The following is a 9,318-nucleotide window of genomic DNA, read 5'->3' as shown; positions in this document are numbered from 1 at the left end:
GCCGTGTGTGTGTGTGTGTGTGTGTGTGTGTGTGTGTGTGCTGCAAGGTGTTCAAGCCTCTATCCTCATGTGACCCACAGCCCCCATAGGACTCTGCTGGGCTCCTGGGGGTGTGGTGCCCATTCAAAGAAGGTGGCTGCTGCTTTAGACCCATTGTACTTCAGATGACCTCGATGTACCTTGAGCAGAACACCACCTGACTTTTCTTTTTCTTTTGAAATGACCATAAAAGTCTGATGCAATTTTTGAGAATACATACTTAGATACAACACTCCCTTGTGTCCTCATATGTGTGTCATTTTTTCTTCACCAAATTCTTGCCAGCCTGATTTCCAAGGCACCAGATTTCTCCACTGGTTGAGGGGCCAAGGCTGGCCGGCCAGTGGCATGTAGGTCTCTGGTTCATTCTGGAGGGTCCCCCCAACCTCTTATCTCCCAAGGTGGCCTGTTTCCATTCTTTCTGCTAAGCCTCAGGGCTTCCATCATTTTCCCTCACCCAATACCAGATCAGGTTCCTTTCTCCCCGCCCATTCTTCCCCCATCCACTTTCCCTCCTATGTCCCTCCCTCCCTCCTCATTTGTTTTTTTTTTTTTTTCCCTTGATCTGTTTCTGGCTTTTATTTCTTTACCATAGAGGCATTTTTCAATGAGTATGTAATTGAATTAATAATTTTCTCTTTTTATCGCTTCTAGATTTTCTTTATTGATTAATAAGACCTTTCCTCTCCCAGACCTCTTTCTTTCTCTATAGCTTTGCTCCAGAGTTATGAAGATATATTTTCTCTTCACATCATCTAAAGTTGAGATCAGAAACAAGTTTAACCTGTATTGTACAAGCCAAACTTCATACTAAGAGATCTTTACTAACTCTTTCATTCTTTGCCTCTTTTTGTGAAAGATTAAATATGATATTCTTCCCTCCATTTACCTGGTTGTCATATTTCTCAGAAACAGGCACAAAATTACCAAACACAGCTAAATGGGAAAAAGCAGTTCCCAGAGGACAGCAGCCCTGAGATCCTCTCCTGGTGTGTGAGTCCAATCCTGGCTGTGAAGCCACCCAAAGAGACGAGTTCATTATCGAAAAGTTAAAGTTGGCCGTGAGTGAAATAGCACTGAGCAGGAACAAGTGGAACAAGTTACAGGATGAAAACCAGAAACTCCTGCAAGAACTAAAGATGTACCAGAGGCAGTGCCAGGCCTCCTCACTTGTAATAGCTTTCTTCTCTCTCCCAAGTGGGACTGAGGCCTCCCTACCTGGGCACTTCAGTTTGTTGACCTGAAGTTCTGTAGACTGTATGTTGGGTATTCTGTCTTGTGTGTGTGTGTGTGTGTGTGTGTGTGTGTGTGTGTGTGTGTGCGTATGTGTGTGTGTGTGTGTGTAGCTAATATCCACTTTTTAGTAAGCACATACCATGCATGTCCTTTTGTCTGAGTTACCACACTCAGGATGATATTTCTAGTTCCATCCTTTTGCCTGCAAAACTCAGGATATCCTCGTTCTTATCAGCTGAGCAGTATTCCATTGTGTAAATGAACCACATTTTCTGTATTCATTCTTCTGTCGTGGGACATGTGGGTTGTTTCCAGTTTCTGGGTATCAAAAATAAAGCCACTAGGAACATAGTGGGATATGTGCCCCTATGGCATGGTGGGGCATCTTTTGGGTATATTCCCAAGAGTAGTATAGCTGAGTCTTCAGGTAGATCTATTTCCAATTTTCTGAGGAACCTCCAGGTTGATTTCCAGAGTGGTTGTACCAGTTTGTAATCCCACCAGCAAAGGAGGAATGTTCTTCTTTTTCCATATCCTCTCCAACATGTGCTGTCACCTGAGGTTTTGATCTTAGCCATTCTGATTGGTGTAAGGTGGAATCTCTGGGTTGTTTTGATTTGAATTTTTCTAATCACTAAGGACTTTGAACATTTCTTAAGGTGTTTCTCAGACATTGGAGATTCCTCAGTTGTGAAATCTTGGTTTAGTTCTATACCCCATTTTTTGATTGGGATGTTTGATTTTTTTGGTGATTAACTTCTTGAGTTCTTTATATATTTTAGATATTATCTCTCTATAGGATATGAGGTTAGTGAAGATATTTTTCCCAATCTGTAGGTTGCCAAGTTGTCTTATTGACTATGTCCTTTGCCGTACAGAAGCTTATCAGTTTCAAAAGGTCCTATTTATTAATTCTTGATATTTTTTCAAACAAAGTCTCCTTTATTAAACTTATCTGTGTGCACATGTGTGCACTCAGGCCTGGTCATACATGTGCACATGTGTATGCATACATTCAGGCCTGGGGCACCATTCCGTAGAGCTGGTGGGGAAGTAATTTCTGCTTCTCATTACAAATGTAGATCCACCAGGCCGGACAAAGGCCAGGGAAGGATTTTCCATCAGGGCCTCCTCAAAGCTGGGATCCCAGTCCTGTGCAGTGATGACAAACTGGACACGCTCTCTCATGTAGTCCTCGAGCTCACATTGAAAGCTGTCACATATCAGATGGATGAGTTTCCTCCTCTCATCCCCAGGGAACTCGCCATACAAGAAGAAATGTTTGCCCTTGAGGAAGTCTGGGAGCTCTAGTATTTAGGTCAGCCTCTGAGGGGGTCTCACTGCCTGTGTTCTCATCTGTGGAGCCTGCATATGGGTCCTCACCATTCTCCCCTGGGACTGGGAGCTGTCTTTGCTTCCTCTGCTTGGCCACCCTCCTCACAGTTCATCCTCAGTGTCTCCAGAATCTTCTGCCCCATTGTCCTGTCCTAACTGTTCTCCCTCAGTGTCGCTATTGTCCTGGGGTCCTGGTGATGGTGCTTTGGTCTCTTTTCGGGTTGGTGGCTTCAGGGGTGAGATGGGTCCTGCTACCTGGATCTTGATTTTGGGCTGGGGCTGCTTTCAGGGAAGCTTGGGAGCTTCATCTTCACTGCTCCCACTGTGAGAGTCCCCTTTGTCCTCACTGCTGGATCCAAGGTTTGCCATGAGGTATCTCCAGGGGTGCAGCCAGTGTCGCATGCAGTGACAGTCCAGCACCCACTCTTTATGCACAATATGGCCTCTGAGGCCCAGGACCTGGCTGTATGTACTTGGGAGTGTTGGCAAAGGCACAGATGAGGTGTGTGCTGTCCAGGGTCCATTCTGGCTGATACTTAGCCCCCAGCTCCAGGAGTTCTATTTAGGAAATGTCTTCCTGTGCCAATGACTTCAAGGCTCTTTCCCACTTTCTCTTCTATTGGATTCAGTGTATCTGGCTTTATGTTGAGGTCCTTGTTCCTCTTGGACCTGAGCTTTGTACAAGGTAAAAAATATGAGTCTATTTTCATTCTTCTGCATACAGAGAGCCAGTTAGACCAGCACCACTTATTGGAGATGCTTTCTTTTTCCCATTGTATATTTTTGGTGTCTTTGTCAAAGATCAAGTGACCTTAAGTATGTGGTTTTATTTGTGGGTCTTCAATTCCATTCCATTGATCAATGTGTCTGTGTCTGTACCAATACCATACAGTTTTTATTGCTATTGCTTTGTAGTAAAGCTTGAAGTCAGGAATGGTGTTTTCCCTAGATGTTCTTTTATTATTAAGAATTGGTTTTGCTATTCTGTTTTTTGTTTGATTGTTTGTTTGTTTGGTTTGGTTTGGTTTGGTTTGGTTTTTTTTCTTGCCTTTCCAGATGAATTTGAGAATTTCTCTTTCCATGTCTTTGAATAATTGTATTAGGATTTTGATGCAGATTGCATTGAAGCTATAGATCACCTTTGGTAGGATTGCCATTTTTACAATGTTAATTCTGCCAATTCCTGATCCTGGAAGATCTCTTCATTTTTTGAGATCTTTTTTTATTTCTTTCTTGAGAGACTTGAAGTTATTGTCATATAGGTCTTTCACTTGTTTGATTAGAGTTACCCCAAGATATTTTATATTATTTGTGGCTATTGTAAGGGGAGTTGTTTCTTTCTTTTCTTTCTTAGCCTTTTTATCCTTTGTATAAAGGAAGGCTAATGATTTATTTGAGTTAATTTTATGTCTGGCCACTTTGCTGAAGTTGTTTATCAGCTGGAAAAGTTCTCTGGTAGAATCTTTGGGATCCTTTATGTAACTTCTTTAGCTGTCCCCTATCTTAGGCCAATGGTTGGCTATAAGTATCTGCATCTGTCTCAGTCAGCTGTTGACAAAGCCTCTCAGAGGACAGCCAGGCTAAGCTCCCATCTGCAAGCATAATATGGCATCACTAATAGTGTCTGGGTTTGGTATCCACCAATGGGATGAGTCCCAAGTTTGGCCTGTCACTTTTTGACTATTCCTTCAGTCTCATACTAGTGACAATGTAGATTTTACATTTTAAAGTCCCTACTGAAGAACTGTATTCATGATCTTTCACTGAAGTAAATATTATCATCTCTTCACAACCTTAACATTTAGTATTATGAGCAAAGTTAATGACATATTTGTTTTTATATATGTGATCACAGGGATGTATGTAATAGCATCTGCTACATGAAGTAAAGGGTGTGGAAATATATTTGAGAGATTGGATGTGATTTATACTTGTGATCTCACCATTCCTGAGTATCATGTCAGAATCTGAAAATATAATATAAAAAAATTGGAACAAGAAAGGACACAGGTTTAAGTGTGAGAAAATTAAGAACAATATAGTCATATATCTAGTGTGGAAGCATCCCACTATAATGATGAGATCCCACACTGTCTTGTCTCTTGTCTGAAAACTTTCTACTTTTCCATTTACTTCATCCTCATTTCTCTATACTCATTTTGAAGCTTTTGTGATATTTTTTTCTATACAGTGTTTAGGAAATTTGTTTTTCCTTTACGCATGGTGTGTAAAGAGAAAAATAAATTTCTTTAGGAGTTAGATGTAGTGTGATAGCATTCTTATGCAAACTAATGATATCTTTGATCATTTGACAAATAAAGATTGAAGGTTTGGTGTCTACTCAAAAAAGGCATTAATTTGCTGTCTATATTTTAGAACAAAAGAGAAACTTTCTGCCCTTATTATTATGTGCACAACAGAGATCTTGAGTTTAGAAGTATTTCCACTGACATTTGGATGGTTAATTTGTGTCTCATAATTTTTGTTATATGCTTTGAAGTTTGATTCAAGAATTTACAAGAAATATTCATTTAACAATAGATTGAATGGATGTTTAAAGAAAGGATCAATTTGTTTTTAAATGAAGTCTCATAACTTCTGACAGTTGATCGATAATAGGCAGAGCCTTGTAAGCAGGAAGAAGTCTTGTTTTTGAGAACTTCACAATAAAGAATTTTTTCACCTATAGAATTTGAGTTATATTCATTACCCCATCTATAATATGAAAAGTAAAATAAAACAGTCAGCAAGCTGGAAAATTAATGATTGATAATCTTATCTGAAATTAATGACTACATTAAAAATGGAAGTAAATATTAAAAAAATTAAAAGATACTATGAAAAATTTAACTTAAGACAAGAGTAATCTTCTAGAATATTTAAAAATATTCATTCCAGACAACCATAAAATTTCCCAATGAGGTTTACCAGTTCCCTTTCTTCATTGTTCCTCTTACCATGACAATGATTTCTCATACTACATTAGCAATTTGTTGTCAATTTGCCTTAAAGGTTACACACTCATTTAAGTATATTTTAATACTAATGGTAGCATAAATATATTAAAAGTATGAATCACTTTACAAATTATTTATTATATTTGATTATATATGAACATTCCATGATTATAAAACATAAAGAGATAAATAAACAGACATCTTCCATCATTTTAACTCTTAGTCATTTTCTATTGTTTTGTTAACAACCCAGATGTCCCTCAACAGAGGAATGGATACAGAAAATGTGGTACATATTTGCAAGGAGTACTACTCAGTTATTAAAAATAATGACTTTGTGAAATTTGCAGGCAAATATATGTAACTAGAAAATATTAAGCTGACTGAAGTAAACTAGTTACAAAAGAACACATATGATATGTACTCACTGGTAAGTTGATATCAGGCAAAAAGCTCAGAATATGCAAAATACAACCAACAGACCATATGAAGCTCAAAAAGAAGGAAGACCAAAGTGTGGATGTTTCAGTCCTACTTAGAAGGATGAATAAAATAATCATGGGAGGTAGAGGAAGGAGGGATCTGGGAGGGAGAGAGGAAGGGGAGGTTAAAAGGGGGGGCAGAATCAGGTGTGGAAAGAGAATGAAGAGATGTAGAGAGTATCAGAAAATTGATCAGAGGTGAGCATTTGAGGGATGGGGAACTGGGGGTAGTGACCAGAAAGTCCCAGATGCCAGGAAAGCAAGAGGCTCCCAGGACCCAATTGGGATGGATGATATTAGCTGAAATACCAAACAAAGGGGAGAGAGAACCTGTAGAGAGCATATCCACAGGTTAGGCATGGTGTCGGTTGACAGATGGGACCACCCTCTTATCTCAAAAATATTAACCCAGAATTGCTCCTGTCTAAAGGAAATGCAGGGACAAAGAGTGGAACAGATACTGAAGGAAAGGCAATCCAGAGGCTGGCCACCTGGGGCTCCATCCCACATGCTGACACCAAACCCAGACAATATTGTGGATGCCGAGTGCTTTCTATTGTTTTGTTTTGCCTTCATTCATCATTTTCTGAGTTAGCATAGCATTCAACCTCAAAGGATATTTTTGGTAATTTGCAAATATCATGTTTAAAAAGTAAACAAATATATTACAATTTAATTACTGAACTATTAAGCAAGTTGAATGTTTACCTTTTCCTTGCATGTTTGGATATTGCTATAGAATTTCTCTGAAAATCATCTCATTCAAATTAAAATATTGAAAACATCCTGAAACATATGTAGCTCATAATGATCAAGAGACTCACTCATAATATGCTCCGGCTCATTCATAAAAGGCAACAGAGGCTATTTAGAGGCAGCAGAGCTATGCATTGTAATAAGACAACCCCAGAAAGTGACTTTGTCCACAGTCAATGGCTGTGCTGTAATGTGGTATAGCTCAGAGCTAGGTTGCCATAGATTACTACAGAGTGCTACCCTGTAATAATCTTAATAAAAATTCTATCATCTCAACCATGTTTTTTGAATTAAAACAATTTTCCCTTGCCTTTATAAAATGTAGTCTCTACTTCAGTAGAAAGCAGTTTAATATAACTGCTATCATGTACAGGGAAGAGAAAAGGATTACTAAAGTTATAAAGATGTGAGACTTTTTGTTCTCAGAAATGCAAGTTAAAGATTTCCATTACAATAGATGAAAAGGCTAACATGCTTCTATCAAAGAGAAAATACTGATACAAAAGTTATTGGTTAGCAGTAAAAATTGTGAAAGCAAGATTTGTGTATATTCAATAATTATATGTTGCTTTTATTAAGGGAAGTATATTAAATTATAACTTAAAGTCATTAATTTTGTTAATAGCATAATATCATCAAGCTGAGTCAGTATTGTATACAAATTACACACTGTTTTTAACATAATCCTGGAAAGTCAATTTCTCATATTGTTCATAAATATAAACATTAAGATTTAATATCATACAATAAATTGTGCTTTGAGTATGGTTTTATAGGTCAGATGTGCATTTGAGGCCCCAGTAACAGGTTGTTATATATGCCATAATTACCCACATGAAAAAAAATTAATGAGTAAGAGTAAAACTATAAAGGTAGAAGAGCAGAATGAAGAAATATTAAAGGAAAGAAAAAAGTTGTTTCATTGAAATTTTAGTAATTTTACTCCTATTGACTTAAAACAAAGAATGCCTGTACACAGGAGGTTCAAGTTTATTGTTATGTTTTCAAGCCTTCTAAAAACACAGTATTTAAGTGGTGTAAGAGTAGTTCTGAACACATAAAAGTAAAATGGATCAGGATTATGCATCATGTAGTTCCAAGAGCTTTCTTTGGCTTCCTATCACATTTTTGCTCATCCTCGTATTAGGTAGGTAGGTAGTATACAAACAGGACCAAATTAGTCTTTTCTGTTAGCTTGTTATGTTTCACTTTTAATAAAAATAAGTAGATATGGATTAACTTCAATAGTTTTGCCTTAGAAGCAAATGCAGAGATATTTATGTCATAAATACAAGAAGCTAGTGAGATAGCTTAATAGGTAAAAGTCTTATCTATCAGGACTTACAACTTGAATTGGATGCCCAGAGCCCTCACAAAATAGCTTGATGTAGAATGGTCCAATTCTAGTTCCAGAATTCCAAAAATGAGAGTCATCCCAAGTGGCCCTTAGTGTACAGAGTGGCAGAAAACAACAATAACAACAAACAAACAAACAAAACAGCAGAGAACTTGCTTCCCCAAGGGAGAAGGAGAGACTTTACTCCTGAAAGTGGTCCTTGGACCAACACGTTTGTTATAGTAAGGTAGCCATAGTTACATATACACATCATGCATATATGCAGATAATCTTTTAATACTCCAGCTATTTTCATATCTAAACTGTTCCTTCATGTATCTTTCTTCAGCCTTTCTGCACTTATGATGTTTAAAGCATAATGAAAAAGATGTGCTACGTAGACCCATAGACTAACTTATAAACTAAGAAACAAATTTTGTCCTGAGAGAGGTTATTATAATAGAGAAAAAACAACAATGAAATGTTAATATTTAAGCATTTAAAATTTATGAGTCAAGCAAGTATGGTTATTGCTACAAAAAAACCCATATTTTTTTTCTGTACTTCAGCACTATGTATGAGGATGTGAAATAAAGATCTGAGTCAATTTTCCAAAAATATCTGCTGGTTATCCAATCAATTTGACTGTGTACATCAGTATAGCATGTTTCCTGATGCCTAACTGGGCTCGACTTTATTATCTATAAGTTGCATACTTAAGAGCTTGTCACCAGTGAGACCATGGCTGAGGAGAAGACTGTTTCCCACATATTCACTGTGACCAGTGTGGGCCTGCTCCTGTAGTTCTGTCATCTCTCTGCCCTGAACAAACCCCTCTAATTCCTATGCCCAGATTTGTTTCATGAGCACTAGAGTGTGTCATTAGATATAACTCATCAGTTGTGGCATGATCACATCAATTCCACGCCCGTGTCTTTTGTTCTCACTTAAATACAATTTTTCTTGATTGTCAGGTTCTTAAATGTTTTATTCACTGAATTCTATAATAAAAGATGAAGCAGAACTTGCATTCGGCAGTAAGATTTTTTTTAGGGGTTGTAGTTTTATCATTTGACTTAATGCCTACATCTCTCCCTAGTTTTGAAAAATTTAATAAGTATGAAGTTATAAATGCAGACTACCTATTACAACAATCAATAATGATTCTTCTGGAAAA

At 37.5% G+C, this 9,318-nt stretch overlaps 1 pseudogene; it reads right to left on the bottom strand.

Moving 5' to 3' along the window:
- Positions 1-2,290: 2,290 nt before the first annotated feature.
- LOC116081016 lies at positions 2,291-8,954 on the bottom strand (annotated as a pseudogene).
- Positions 8,955-9,318: the final 364 nt, after the last annotated feature.

The sequence above is a fragment of the Mastomys coucha genome, unplaced genomic scaffold (assembly GCF_008632895.1).
Source record: "Mastomys coucha isolate ucsf_1 unplaced genomic scaffold, UCSF_Mcou_1 pScaffold6, whole genome shotgun sequence".
Taxonomy (NCBI): Eukaryota; Metazoa; Chordata; class Mammalia; order Rodentia; family Muridae; genus Mastomys; species Mastomys coucha.
Note: the sequence above shows the minus strand (reverse complement) of the source record. Positions and strands in the feature narration are given on the sequence as shown.